The sequence below is a fragment of the Myotis davidii genome, unplaced genomic scaffold, assembly GCF_000327345.1.
Source record: "Myotis davidii unplaced genomic scaffold, ASM32734v1 scaffold299, whole genome shotgun sequence".
Classification (NCBI taxonomy): Eukaryota; Metazoa; Chordata; class Mammalia; order Chiroptera; family Vespertilionidae; genus Myotis; species Myotis davidii.
In genome coordinates, this window is record NW_006293088.1 from 5624252 (window position 1) to 5639116 (window position 14865).

General features: G+C 56.7%; 1 long non-coding RNA gene across 1 annotated transcript; it reads left to right on the forward strand.

The window, feature by feature from the left end:
* Nucleotides 1-5114: 5114 nt before the first annotated feature.
* LOC107183575 lies at nucleotides 5115-13417 on the forward strand. The gene is made up of 3 exons (XR_001514363.1): nucleotides 5115-6563; nucleotides 11881-11989; nucleotides 12563-13417. It is a non-coding gene; the product is annotated as an uncharacterized LOC107183575 (long non-coding RNA).
* The last annotated feature ends 1448 nt before the right edge of the window (nucleotides 13418-14865 follow it).

Sequence of the window (14865 nt, forward strand, 5' to 3'; positions counted from 1 at the left end):
TCACTTATTCATGCAACAAACACTTATTGAGCACCTACTAGGAGGCACTCACAGGTCTAGGCCCCAGGGTGAGAGTGGTGAGCAGACAAGGTCCCCACCCTCATGGAGCTGACATTGCGGGGAGGGCGGGGGTGGGGCGGGCGGCCTGAAATGAAGCAGCTACTGCAACTCCGAGAGCACGTGGGAGATTTTGCAGGTGGAATCGAAGCCGTTGGAAGTTTTAAGCAGGTTGTTCTTCTAGAATCACCCTGGGTGCTGGGTGGAGAGTAGCGGGCAGGGTCCGTGGAGAGGGGGGAGCAGCTCGGGTTGTATGGGCGAGGGGTGATGGGGAACCGAACAGTGCGTGCACGGTTGGGGGAGTCGTCGGTTCAGGATCTATTTCAGGCCCCGCTGACGCACTTGGCGGGTGTCCTTGGCCTCCCCTGCTTCCTCCAGCAGGAAGGAGGCACGCGGCCTCTGTTTCCATAGCCACCCATCTGAGGGCCGTGTCTTCCTCTGTCTCTCTGCCACCCCAGCTCGAGGCTGGCTCTCACTCCCAGCTGGGGCACGAAGCCACATCTTCCCTGGGGGCCAGGAGAGGAACCTCGGACCAGAGAGGGTGCCTGGCGGCCAGGCCCCAGCTCAGGGGCGAATCTGGCCCTGCTCCCAGCACCACTGAGGCGTTCCACCCATTCTGCAGAGGGGAGTGTGAAGGCCCCAGGGTTGGGGATATTCTTGGCTTCTGTGCTGGGCCTGGGACTCGAGCTCCTCCCGGCAGCACAAGGGAACAGGAAAGAGCAGGTAGGAGCTCAGACGAGGCCATCTGCCTGGGTGTGAATTCAGCTCCACCAGAGACAAGCTGTGTGACCCTGAGAAAATGACTTACCTCTCTGAGCCTCGCTTAAGTCCTTCATTGATTCAACAAATAGGTAGTGAGCCCCTACTATGTGCCAGGCCTTAGAGTGGATGCTGGGGATGCTGCAGCGACAAGAGGGATTTACAGTCTGGGAGAGAAGATAGGCAACGAGTGAACAATTAGTGCCATGGCTGTGATCCAGGAAGTGGGGATGGGGGTGCGATGGAAGGAAGGTACTAATTAGGAGGAGGTGGTTGTGAGGATGAAAGATCACACATGGAAAGCCCTCAATGCAGAGCCTGGCACCATGGTAAGTGCCGGTGCCCGAGAGCCACTATTGGGAGGGACCCAGGGGGAAAGGGTGAGGGCGTCAGGACTGGCCCTCAACTCCAAGCCCAGAGCTGGCCAAAGGGGAAGCCTGCTTTTGCCCCCGGCACAGGTCAGAGGTCAGGCCTGGAACCTCTTATGGGGCCTCGGGAACAACCAACCCCTGATTCTGGGTCTGGCGTTCCTGAGTAGGATGCCTAGGCCCTTCCTCCGATGTCCCACTCGCGGGGTCCCTCACACAGCTGCCCCTTGGGGGAGTCACCTTTCTAGGCTGCAGGTGGAATTTACAAAACCTCTGCCGCCGCCCCTGGTCACCCAGGGCCGGAAACCCCTCTGAGAGGCTTCCTGGGATAGTCGCAGGAAGGCACGGCCCTTGACCTTACGGATGGGGGGAAAGTCCCCGCACCCTCCCAGAAGCATTGGATGAGGAGGCAGGAGGGAGGAGCACGGGGCGGGGACCCCCCAACCATTCTTTTTTTTTTTTTTTAATATATTCCATTGATTTCTCACAGAGAGGAAGGGAGAGGGATAGAGAGCTAGAAACATCGATGAGAGAGAAACATCGACCAGCTGCCTCCTGCACACCTCCTACTGGGGATGTGCCCGCAACCCAGGTACATGCCCTTGACCGGAATCGAACCTGGGACCTTTCAGTCCACAGGCCGACGCTCTATCCACTGAGCCAAACCGGTCTCGGCTCCCCAACCATTCTTGACCTCAGTAATGTCCTCCATGAGGACACCCCGAGGTAAGGGCCGTGCTAGGACTGGGCGGGACAGACAGAGGAAACACGGGCCTCCCTCTGTCCCTCTGACTTCTCGTAAGAAGGTAATAAAACTGCAGGCCAGGATGGCCAGGGGACATGATTTACTCAGGCTGGGAAAGCTTTCATAAGGTCCCTCCGCAAACGGCCATTAAGGGAGTGGAATAACCACAGGCTAAGGGGCAAGTGCTACGGGTTCCAGAGTGGTTGTAGCAGAGAATTAAAGAGCCTTCGGAGCCTGGAGACGGTATTAATAACCGCCCCGGGCACTTGGGAAGGCCCTTCATCCCAGCTGGCTTCATGGGCACCAACTCCTGGCGCTCAGGTCTCTGGTGGAGCCGGAGGAACAGGCAAGCTGGGGGATGGGCTCCCCCCACTTTTCAACTGGACAAGTGTGAGATGGGCTGGGGTCTCGGAGCTCAGGGTGCCTGGAAGATTCTGGATGACTCACTCTCTAGTGGTGCAAATGAGATTGTAGAGGGAACGGCCAGCGCTGTGAGGAGGGCAGGGCTGTGGGGAGGGGTGAATACCAAGTGGGCCTCCAGTCCCACTATCAAGGCTGGGGATGCGTGTGTGACATGGCAGCAGGTGGGAGCAGAGAACCCACCCTTCCCATCTGGAGGCTCCTCTCCTAGGCCTCCTCCTGCACAGAGGCCTGAGGAAACTTGAGTCTCACCTCCTGTGTGGGCTGCCCCACCCCACCTGGATCTCCCGGGTGAAAAGTCCAATGTCCATAAGGTCCCACTCCCTCCTCCTCGCCCATCTCTCAAGGCTCAGTTCAAGCAATGCCTCCTCCATGAAGCCTTCCCAGCTCTCACCCTAACTTTGCCCCTCTGAGCTGCATCCTCCCCCAGGCCCTCCTCTCAATAATGCAGACAAAGACCCCGACAGAGGGTCCCAGAGAACCTCCCCATGGAGCTGCCTTCTGAGCAGAGATGCCTGGCCCCTCCATCCCACCCCCACCCTGGCTTCGTCCTCCTCTGTAATTTCTCCTTCCCAGAATTTATCTCTCCCGCTGAAATTAGCATTCCTTTTAAACGTTTTCACACTCTCCAATCATTCCTCAAATGCGCATATTAACTGGGAAAATGACTTGCCTGAGCTACTTCACCCAGCCTCACATTAATCTCCCCACAACCCCATTCCACCGAGCGCGCCTGGCCTTCTTTGCTCAGCCTCGAACACCAGGGCCACTCCCGAACAGCTCCCAGTGCCCAAAGCTCACAGCCACAGAGGGCCAGGTGCCACCTGGAGGGCCAGGGGAGGAGCCCCGCCTGCTGGGCTGGCCGTCCACAGGCAGAGATGGCAGGTGGCCGCCCGCCTTGGCACCCCGTTCTGAGTTAGTTTCTCACAGTATCAGAGCTTCCCCAGGGCGAGTGACTTCTCATCTTATGGGAGAGGGAGCTGGGGGTGAGAAGTCAGGTCACTTACTCAAGCTGAAGCCCTGGGCATTGTGGGCTCCAAAGCCCAAGCCCTTGGCCGCCATTCTGCTTGAGGAACGAAGGTGATGGGCGGGAGGTGGTCCCAGGATGTGGCTTAGCCACCTATCGGCTGTGTGACCTTCGGCAAGGACAGTTAGGAGGTCAGAGCAGATTTGTATTTATAGCTCTTCATGTACGACTAGAGGCTGGTACAAGAATTCGTGCACAGGTGGGGTCTGGCCCCACTCTTATTGGGGCCGATTGGGGCTGGGCTGGTCAGGGAGAGGGGATGCAGGAGGTTGGCCGCGGCCCCTGATCAGGGTGGGGGGCCAATCGGGCCACAGTGTGCATCAAAGCAACTGGTCGTGCCAGTCGTTCCAGTCGCTTGGCTTGTATATATATAGATAATCATCTAATCCTCATCACAATGCTATGAGGTAGATACTATGACCACCGTTCTATAGATAAGAAAGTTGGTGCAGCCCTAACCGTTTTGGCTCAGTGGAGAGCGTCGGTCTGTGGACTGAAGGGTCCCAGGTTTGATTCCGGTCAAGGACATGTACCTGGGTTGCAGGCACATCCCCAGTAGGGAGCATGCAGGAGGCAGCTGATCGATGTTTCTCTCTCATCGATGTTTCTAACTCTCTATCCCTCTCCCTTCCTCTCTGTAAAAAAAATCAATAAAATATATTTTAAAATAATAAAAGAAAGTTGGTGCAAAGAGAGGTTAAGTAACTTGTCCAAGGACAAACAGCTAATACATAGCAGAGCCAGGACTCAAAGCCAAGGAGTCTGCGCTCTTCAGCTCCACATGATATGGGCCCCTCGATAATGACAGGGGAGACCCATCATTGCGCCACTCTTCCAGGCGGCCTCCCAACCATTAAACCTGGAAAGGTCTTGTCCTGAGTCCAGTGTAACGTTTAGCTCTGACTGCAGCTTTAAAGTCTATGCAACCTCTCATTTGGCCCAAGTGCAGATGGCAAAGGGAAGGGACCCCACACCAGCTCTGCCCTGCACCCCACCCAGCCAACCGTCACTTGGTGACAGCCCCAAGGCGGGCAATGGCCACCCAGCATCTGAGCCTGCGTGGCCTCATCCTGCTTCCTCCTCACTGGAATTCTCTGGGACTTTCCACCAGGACTTCCCCCCAGGCCCCTCCACTGCTGGGCAAATGTTCCAAAGTCCCCACATCAGGGGCCTGCCAGAGTGCCTTCCAGAATCTATAGACCAGTGGTTCTCAACCTTGGCTGCACATTAGAGTCACCTGGGAATCTTTTTAAAATCCTGATTTCTGGGCCTCATCCTCTGCAAATTCTGTCTCTTTGTTATGGGGTGGGGCCACAACATTAGTAACAAAGAAACAGAAGTTCCGGAGGATGAGGCCCAGAAATCAGGATTTTTAAAAGATTCCCAGGTGGTTCTAATGTGCAGCCAAGGTTGAGAACCGCTGCTATAGGCTGTCCCACCCTCTGCCCCTAATGCCGGTCCTCAGGCCATTAGGATCAAACGGACATCCGATTCCTGAGCCTTGGGGGGGCAGGCGGGAGGCCTGAGGGAGACAGGCGAGAGGCGGGCTGGCCGGCCAGGGTGTCGCCAGGTCAGGAACGGGGACCTCACTCCCTTGCTAGGATACAGCAGTCCCCGGGCCTCCCTGATGTGATTTCCCAGACAATGACAACCTTTAACGTCCGCTCGGCTATAATCTCCTTTATCTTAATACAATCTTTTCCTGTTGAACTCTCCAGAGCCCCAACCGCTTTTTCAACGGAGAGATTTTTTTTATTATGACTTGATACTATGATTACTGTCGAACTCTCAGTCTTTGTGGAGGGGAAATTAATAAGTTTTTCTTAAGCACTCGGCACGGCCACTGCATACCGATGAGGCCGGACCAGCTCCCCCGCTGTGGGAGTCGACTATCAATCTGGCCTCTTGCCCGCTGGGGCCCGGCAGTTCTCATATCTGCAGGAAGCTGGCCATTAGGGGCCAGCCTGGTGCCAGCACTTCCGGCAAACGCTGGGCATCCCACGAGGGGCCAGGGGCCCACCCTGCTCCATTCCTGGTCGTGTCCTGGGGCAGGAATCATAGATGTCGAATCCCAGAACCAGAACAGGCCTTCGCTTTCAGCTCATTCAGATGGAGAAACTGAGGCCAAGCAAGATGTGACAGCTAGCGGCCAGGCCGGGCTGTCCCGCTGGGTGACATCTCGGTGCTTCGGACTCTCTTTCCTTCGAGTCTGGCTGCCGTCCCTCCTGCTGCCTTTGTCCTGTTCCAATTAGGCTGAAGGTTGACAGGTGACGTCTCTCAGCCCCGCAGGGAGAATGAATGGAGACAGAGCCCTATCCCAGAAACCCCTGCTCTCCTCCTAGCCTCAGCCATGCTCGGCCTGGGGGAGGGAAGGGCTCCCTTGGGCGGGCTGCCAGTCAGCTGCCTACTCAGGCAAGCGTGGCAATGAACAAACAAAACAAACACCACCCCATTCTCCCCGACCAACCGTGACCACTCACTGAGCGAGCTTGTCTCAGCCACCCCGGGAGCCGGGAGGGGAGGGACTAGACTGTTGCTGTCACCCAAGGCGAGGCCAGGCTCGGGCAGCAAGGCGGTCACAGTGCCTGGCGGTCCCAGGGGTCTCAGGCTGGGCCTGGAAGGTGGAAGCCAGTCCCCCACCAACTACACTGATGGCGAGCAGTATTGGCTGCAACCGGAGGCAGTCAGGTTAGACAGCAGGAGACTGTCAATCATAAGGAAAGTTTAGTCCCTCCCTGGGGTCACCAGGACAATGACAGCAGTCAAAGGAGGGTCCGGGTGAGGCTTGAGCCCCCACTGGAAATGGAGACCTGGGCTTCTCTGGCTGCACGTGGGCAGGCCGTTCTGGGCTGGACGTCCTGCTCCCACAGACCCTGGGTTCAGATCATTGGGTGTGACCTCTGTTCCACCTCTGTGCTGCATGACCTTGCATGTCTCAGGTGACAGAATGAAGACACCGGGCTACCTGTCACCCACAGCCATCACCTGGAAGGCGAGTGGAGCAGGGAGACACACAGATTGGGAGAAGCCCCAGTCATCCTGTTGCAAGGACTGAGGCACACGGGGTGCGGGAGCGAGGCTCTCGTGTGCATTTGGGGATTTGACACACAGAGCACCTGACAGTGTCCCTGTCATCACAGATGCTCATGCTCCGGAGCAGAGAGATGGTCAGGAAGCAGGGAACCAGGTAAAAGGGTGTGGGCCAGGGTGAGGGGTGCATGGGGATGAGACAGAGGGAGATGGGGTGGGGACAACTAGTGATCAGGGGGCTCTCCCTGCCCTGTGCAGAGGTGACTTGGAGGGATGGGCGGGCCACCTCCCCAACTGGCTGAATTTCTCCTTCCCAGAATGTACCTCGCCTGCTGAAGTGAGCATTCCTTTTAAATGTTTAGTTGGCGGGGGACGGGCCTCAGCTCCCTACGTGGGGTGGAGAAGACCGTTCCTCCCTCAGCACCCAGGGGGCAGCAGACAGGCCCCAAGCAGGCGTGGTGATGGCCAGGAAGGTGCCTGGGCTCAAGGGATGCTGGGCCACCAGGGGGAAGGCTGCCAGAACCTGGGTGGGCACCTGTAGGGGGAGAAGGGAGCGAGTGGGCACTTGGGCTGGGTTCTGACAACAGAATGACAGCACATTACTCTTACTAAGTAAATTAAATCCATTCATCATTGTAATTAGCACAACTGCTCCTCAGGCCTTCGACTGAGCTATTAATACATTGGCAGAGGCTCCCACCATGGACTGGTGACCTCCCCACAGCTGATCGGCGCAGGAAGGCTTGGCGGCTTGTTGCCAGGCTAGGCAGGAGAAGGTGGAGAATGGGGCCCTAGTATTCTGAGCAGAGGAAAGGCCACTGTCCCTTCCACATGTCTCCTTCCGCCCTACGATTTCTTTGAATGACCTGAATGGCCCTGTCCCACCAGCATGTAAGAGCCTTGGGGTAGGGGCACTATTGGCCTGGTTCACTGCTGTAGCCAACGGCAGCGCCTAGATGGTGCCTGGCACATAGTAGGTGCTGGAAAAGCATTTGTTGAATGAATGGATGCGTGAACAAGTAAATTAATGAATGAATGTCTGAGTGAGTGAACGCTCTCTTGCTTCTGGGCATGTGCACAAACTGATCCCTGTGCTTGGCACACTTTGCCTAGCTAATGCCCCAGATCCTTCAGGTCTCAGCTCAGCTGTCATCTCTCCCTGAGAAGACTTTCTGTCCTGCAGGTAAAGGTTCTGTACATCCATTTTGCACCTGGAGTCTCCTCTGCTCACACCTGTTGTAGAATTTAACGCACAACATTACCATTAATCCCTGTCCCCCAACAGACTAAATGCTCTGCTACAGCAGGGGCTGTCTGGGTCTCTCAAGGCTTAGCCAAGGGCTCAACTAATATTTGTTGAATGAATGAGTCGGTGAATCGATGAGTGAGGAATGGGAAACCAGCTGCTGGGCTGCTCTGACTTTGACTTTGAGTTGGCCTGAGCCGCAGTGTGGACGGGGAGGGAAGGCGGAGGCTGAGCCCACGGTCCTGGATGCTGGGGCTCCTCCTCCATCCATGGGCATCTCCCAGGACCGGGGCTTGAATAACAAAGGTGCCCAGGGCCTCACAGTCCAGGGCCTCCTGGGCTCCAGGTGGGGTCATCCTGTCAGGACACCCCTGTCTCCAGAAGCCTCTTGGCAAAGCATCCCCAGGGCTGGTCCCTTCCCCGGGGCCCCACCCCTCAGCAGCCAGAAAGGCCGCCCCGGGAGCGCCCTCTGGTGGCAGACAGGCCCTGAGGCTCGGCTCAGGCTTGGCCTTGGGCCTGTGGCGGGCAGTCAGGGGTCCCAGGGAAGATGGGGTGGCTTCAGGGACCAGATGATGTCCACCCTTTGATGGTGAGAACCCGTGGACATGCTCAAGAAACTGGAAGCAGCTGCCAAGACATAAGTGGGAGCAGGGGAAGTGGTATACGGTGAGGCTGCAGGGGGGTTTGGGGGGCTCTGGGATAGGTGGGCTGGAGGAGGGGAGGCCAGGACCCAGCGGATGAAATGAGGTCCAGGTGAAGACCCTCCCTGGGCAAGTGGCTCGGGGCGGACACTCCCTGCTTGGGGCGGGTCTCCGCGGCCTCCAGGCTCAGCTCGGAGTCAGGGCAGGGCCTTTGGAATCAGCTCGCCTGAGGGAGCGTATTTCTATGACTACCTCTCGGAGCGTCTTTACCACTTAATGGGATGGTAGCACCTACCCGGCAGGTGTGGGGCTTAAATGAGACAGAGCAGGCGAACTCCGGGCACACAGCAAGGACTCGGTGCCTATGTCACCCACTGAGCCCCCACCAGCTCCGGGCCCTCCAGGCCAACACTGCCGTGTCCCAGGGCGCAGAGCTGGACACACAGAGCGTTGGATATACAGTGGGGCCTTGACTTACGAGTGTCCCGACTAACGAGTTTTTTGAGATACCAGCTGTCTCTCCGCGGATTTTTTGCATTGAGTTGACAGAGTAATTTGAGTTAACGAGCTCCTTAACGAGCTCGGTCTCAGAACGAATTAAACTCATAAGTCAAGGCCCCACTGTATTTCAGTTCCCACACAGCCCCTTAGCTGGAGTCTTCGAACTGCTCGAATTGCCAGCATAGGGAGCCCCCACCCTCCCTGTCACGAGGACAGACAGAACTGCTGGTGAATGAGGCTGAGAGAGAGACAGATAGAGCCCTGGTGACATTTGACCCTAGATCCACCCCTGGACTTCCCTGTCACAGAGACAATGAAGCCCCTTATTTTGCTTAAGCCATTTAAGTCGGGTTTTCATCACTTGCTCTCTCCTTTCTTGGGAACCTCCAAGCCTAGAGGCTGCAAACCTGGTCGTCTGGGCAATCTTGTTAGCCACGGGGGCTCAGGAAAACGGCTTTCTGGAAACCGAAGTAGCAGCAGAGCAAACAGGGGGAGCTTTAAATTCTAGCTCTCACCAGAAATGAGAAAATAAGAAGGGAGTCCTGCCCTAACCGGTGTGCCGCAGTGGATAGAGCGTCGGCCTACGGACTGAAGGGTCCCAGGTTCGATTCCGGTCAAGGGCATGAACCTTGGTTGTGGGCACAACCCTAGTAGGGGGTGTATAGGAGACAGCTGATCGATGTTTCTCTTTCCTCGATGTTTCTAACTTTCTATCCCTCTCCCTTCCTTTCTGTAAAAAAATCAATAATATATGAGTCCTTTGTTTGCTAACAAGAATAATAGCAATAATACCAGCACGTAGAACAGTACCTCCCAGAGAGACAGTTAAGACTATGTATTAGCTAGCATTTTGAACATTTATGTGCCGTGTAGTTTATTAAGGATTGATAATCATCACCCTCCCATTTTGCAGATTAGAAAACTGAGGCCCAGACTTACCTAAGATCACACAGCAGAAAGTGGCAGGGCTTGGACCTCCTCACCCTAGGGAGCGCCCTCTGGTGGCAGACGGGAGTTCTGGGGATGTGTCCTCTCCTGGGCTTGACTTGGACTAAGTCCCCTTCCCCTCCATCAGCCTCAGTTTCTTCATCTCTAAAATACAGAATCAACTTCAGCCCCCCTGCCCGCCCCCAATAAACGAAGTGGGAGGTAAGCCAGCCAGGAAGCACAAAGCTGGGGGGTGGGGTAGGGGGGCTCTTGGGGAAGACAAAGGTCCTCCCAAGGCCGAGAGAGCAGTTCATTTCCGGCCGGAGCGCACACCTTTGACTTGGTGGAGTCTTCGCCATGCCTCAGGGCCCACTTGGCAGATGTTATTTGCTCCGGTTTTACAGATGAGGACCCCTGCTCCTCCCCCACCCCCACCACCCCCCGACCTCGGTTTCGGTCCCATGGCTGGTCCAGGCAGACGGGTCCTGCTTCACGCTGTGGGGTCAGCGGCCAGCAGACAGTGTATGCAGTGCAGACGAACATTCTGGGTGTCAGAGCACGGGTCCCTGCTGCTCCCTTCGTCCCAGGCAGGGGTCCTCCCAGCTGGTTCCCTCTGCTTTGCTCTGCAGCCCCAGCCTCAGGTGTTCCTGCCCACCCACCCTACCTAACCCCCGCACCCCCCAGGCTGCCCTAAATGCTCAGACACACTAACTACCAGAAACAGCAGAGGACAGGCAGAGAACCGGGCTGCTGATATGGCGGACTGGTCCTCGGGACCCAGTGATGGTCACCTGCCGGCAGGCTCCCCACCAATCAAAGACTTTCCCCTTCCTTCCCTCTCCCCTTCTCTGGCCCCTGGAGGACGAGCTAGTGAGCAGGTGAGCCACGAGGTGAGCAGCTGCCGTCTAGGATGAGGAGGCTCCTGCGGGAAGCTTCGCAGGAGAACTTTGACTCGGGAATGACATGCACCAGGATTTAGTTCCTCGTTGCTGGGCTCCCAGCTGAAGCGCGGGCTCCTTTCCACTTGGCTGGGGCAGGTGAGCTCAGCTCAAAGGTGTCAGCGAAGCGCCCAAGACTCACATTCAACTACATTTCCTGAGCACCTACTGTGTGCGAGGCCCCGTGCCCACGGCTTGGCCCACTCCATCCCACTTAACCTCATAACAACCTCTGGGTGTGGGAGTCTTGCTCCCATCTAGAGATGGCGAAGGAGGCTTCTTCAGGAGCCCACGCTTGTAATAACACAGCTGACATCACGGCACGTATTTGCCACGTGCCAGGTATACTCAACGAGGTCCACCCAACTAACCCATGTAATTCTCTCAACAACCCTGTGAAGTCGATACTGCTCTTATCCCCATTGTCCCGACGAGGAAACTGAGGCCCAGTGAGAGTAAGTAATGGTCCCAGGCTACAAACATTGGTGAGTGATGGAACTCGGATCCCAATCCAGGCCAGCCGGCACCAGGGACCAGAGCTAGAAACTGGGTCCAGTTCTTTGGGTTCGTGACCAATTCCTAAAAACCACAGTTATTCTTGGCTTGACCGCCTTCATGCCCAGGGAGGGATGGGTGCGGAGGGACCACGTCCAGGAACCTACAGGCCTCAGGAACTGAAAGGCAGTGTCGGCGGGACATTTCCCTGGCAAGCTATGGAAACCCGACCTAACCGGCTTAAGCAAAATAAGGGGCTTCACTGGCTCCATGACAGGGGAGTCCAGGGTGGGTCTAGCGATCAAATGAGGTCACCAGGGCTGTCTGTCTCTCTCTTGGCCTCATCCACCAGCAGGTCTGTCTGTCCTAGTGACAGTGAGGATGGGGGCTACCGATGTTGGCCATTGCAGCCCTGCTCAAAGGCTCCAGCTAAGGGGCTGCATGAGAGCTGAAATATACCCATCACTCTGCTTGCCAAGCTCTGTGCCCTGATCTGTGGCAGCGTTGGCCCAGCGGGGCACTTTTCCTAATTCATCTGCTGCGGGGGGGGGGGGGGGGGGGGGGTCCCTCAGCCCAGCCTGTACCCTCTCCAATTTGGGTCCCCTGCAGGGATCGGGCCTAAACTGCCAGTCGGACACCCTTATATAAGACGATATATAGGCCAGTGGCAACCCTCCTCCTGGTGCCTGAGGTCAGCCTCACACCAGCACCTCTGTCCCCACACAGGTGACTCCATCAGATTCATCCTCTCAGCGAATATTTATGGAACCAATGGAACCAATGCCACTGGCCAGGTAACTGAGGAACTCCCTGCCCTCCGGCAGCTCGCATTCTGGTAAGGGACCCAAGGGATCACAGCCACACTAGGGCCAATCACCGTTGCCCAAGAGGATTAGGATATACTGTGATTGGCGTAGCTAGCCATATGCCCACCCCTTTGGGAAGCTGGGACACTGGACTGACAGCCTCACCAGGCTGAACTGGGGCACAGGAGTGGGAGACAGGGGGAGTGGGGAATCCAGGAAAATTGCAGTCCTTCCCTTTCTTGGCCAATAACCTCCCCCATTGCATTGGGAGATGCCTGGGGCACAGTACTGACAGGAGTGGGGCCAGGGTGTCCCTGAAGGGTTTAGCCATCGGCCTATCACAGGGGAAAACTCCCTCTGGCCCTGCTCAGAGAGAAAGGTCATGGGTCAGGACTGTGTACCCAACAGCAAGGCAGTCTTGACTTTCGGGGCAAAGGGGAGAGCGGGGAGCCCACGGCAGGGGGCGGGGACTGCGTGGGCTCCTGGCGCTGCTAATAGAGAGATCGCGTGCTGGGTGCAGGAGACGCTCTGCCCGGCACAGGAGCCGGTAGATTCCAATCCTTTACCTCTTTCATCTTGCTTTCGCCTCCCTTGGTTCACAGGTTTCCTCATGCCCCGCAGAGCTCCAAAAGATAAGCCCCACACCAGAGATGACAACGACCCTCCGCTGTCGCCAAGCACGGCAGAATTCAGCCAAGCAGGGAACCACGGAGTCTGATTGGCTCTGGGAGCTGGAGGAGCCTGTGGGTGTCAGGGACCAGGAACCGCCGCCCCCGGCTGTCATGCCCTCCAGCCACTGACTCGGTCCTGCCAAATCCGACAGGACCCCTGGATGGGCCGGGAGCTGTGGGCCTGCGTTACCCATGGAACGGCCGGGCCAGGCTGAGGCAGGTGGCCCAATGGTCAAGAGCAGGGCCTCTGAAGTCAGATAAGCCTGGGAGCAAATCTCAGCTCTGCCCCTTTCTCCACGCGCCCTCAGAGAGCTGACTTACTGGCTGGGCCCTCAGTAAGTAGGACTGAGCAGCAATAGGACTGCGGGTGACCCCTCCCTGTCCTCAGCCCCCCTCAGCCTTCTTCCCGTTAGACAAGGAACAAGAGCAGGGCAGGGCCACGCTGGGGCGCTATGCCACACCAGGACACGAAGCTATCCTTCAGGCCAAGGACTCCCCACAGAACAAATCCGTTCTGTGCAATAAAGCACTTGGCTGCCACCCTGCTCAGGGCGTGCAAGATCCAAATTGCTGCCCTGGCACTTCAGAGACAGAGAAAAGAGAGACAAGCTCGGGGTCCCTGGGAAAAGACCTTTGAACCTGCTTAGGAATCAGACTTGTCTGACTGCCGTCCATCTGCCCTCCAGGTTTGGAGAAAGGGAAGGAACCCTGGAGGGCTGCCTGTCGGGCACAGGAAATAGTGGGTAAAAAGGGCAGGATTCTGAAAGGGGTGTGGTGAGGACACACCCCCCTTGCTGGGGTTAGGATGAGCAGACTTGAAACTCACAGACGCAGGCCGATAAACAGCTCAGGCCCCTTCCATTCATGCAGGCCAAGCCCTGCCCTCCTCCGGGCCCTGCAGACTCCGTATGGATCCTCTAGCCCAGGCTGCCTTTGATGCTGGCTCATCTGTTCATTTATTCATTCAACGCCCTTACATGGAGCATCCTCCGGGTGCCAGTGAACAGGGAGGGATAGCAGAGTTGATTAATGAAATTCAGGTTCAAAACTACAGAGCTGATGGAACCCATCATTGCAGCCCAACCTCAGGCATCTATTGAGAAACAGGGCATTTGGGGGAGAGGGGTCAAAGAAGGTGACAAACACTGCCCGAGAGAGTCTGGGAAGGCCTCACCGGAGGGCACATGGGAGCTGGACCGTAGAGGCTGACAGGGAGTTTACTGCAGATGAAAAGAGAGAAAGAGGGGGAGAAGCAGGCAGAGGAAGCAGCATATTCAAAGCACAGAGGTGGGAGGGGCAGGGAGTGTCTGGGAAGTGGGTTTCACTTGAATTATGTGCAGAAGCCACACGGGGATGTCTTCCATCGGCTCCACACCCTGATGTGCGATACTCCTGGCCCTGTCCTCCCATCTCCCGCCCCACCTGTATTGGTTATCCATTGTTGCAAAACGAATTATCCCCACAAGGCCACTTAGACAATAATAAACACTGAGATCTATTATCTCTCCCAGGGTCCGTGGGTCAGACACTGGGGGAGAAGTTCACTCCGGGTCTCTCTTGAGGTTGCTGCCAGGGCTGTGGTCATCTGAAGGCTCGACCGGGGCCGGAGGCTCTCCCTCCCAGATGGCTCACTCCTGTGGTGCTGGTGGTTGGCAGGAGGCTTCCCCAGAGTGAGTGATAGGGGAGGGAAGCAGGCAGAAGCTGCCATGGTGTTTTATGAACTGGCCTCAGAAGCCACATACAGTCATTTTAGCAATTGTCTCCTGCATCCCCAGGTCAGCCCTATTGGGTATGAGAGAAGACCACACAAGGGGGTGACTACCAAAAGCTGGGGGTTCTCAGGGGCCACCTCCGTGGGTAGCTCTAGGCAGGACAAAAGACCTAGTCTACAGACTCTCCAAACACTCAGACTCCAAAGCGGACTCTTCCATCAGTTTCCATGAGGCTCTCAAGGGTTGGGTGAGCGTGGCATAGGGTAGGGCTGCTGCTGACCTTCCCTGGGGGAGGCGCCTGGGTGTCAGGAGGACCACCTGTGTCTCTCAATTCAAGGCAACACATAAGACTGAGCCACCCCTAGCCCTTGTCCACCTGCACACACGGCTTCTGGAGGGGTTATCCTCCAAGGAGGTGCACAAATGTGCCTTCCAGAAAATCCCTGAGACATTGGACGGCCCGCAACTCAGCAGGGATCAGCTATGCCAACGAGATCCATACAGGGGCCTGGGACCTACTCA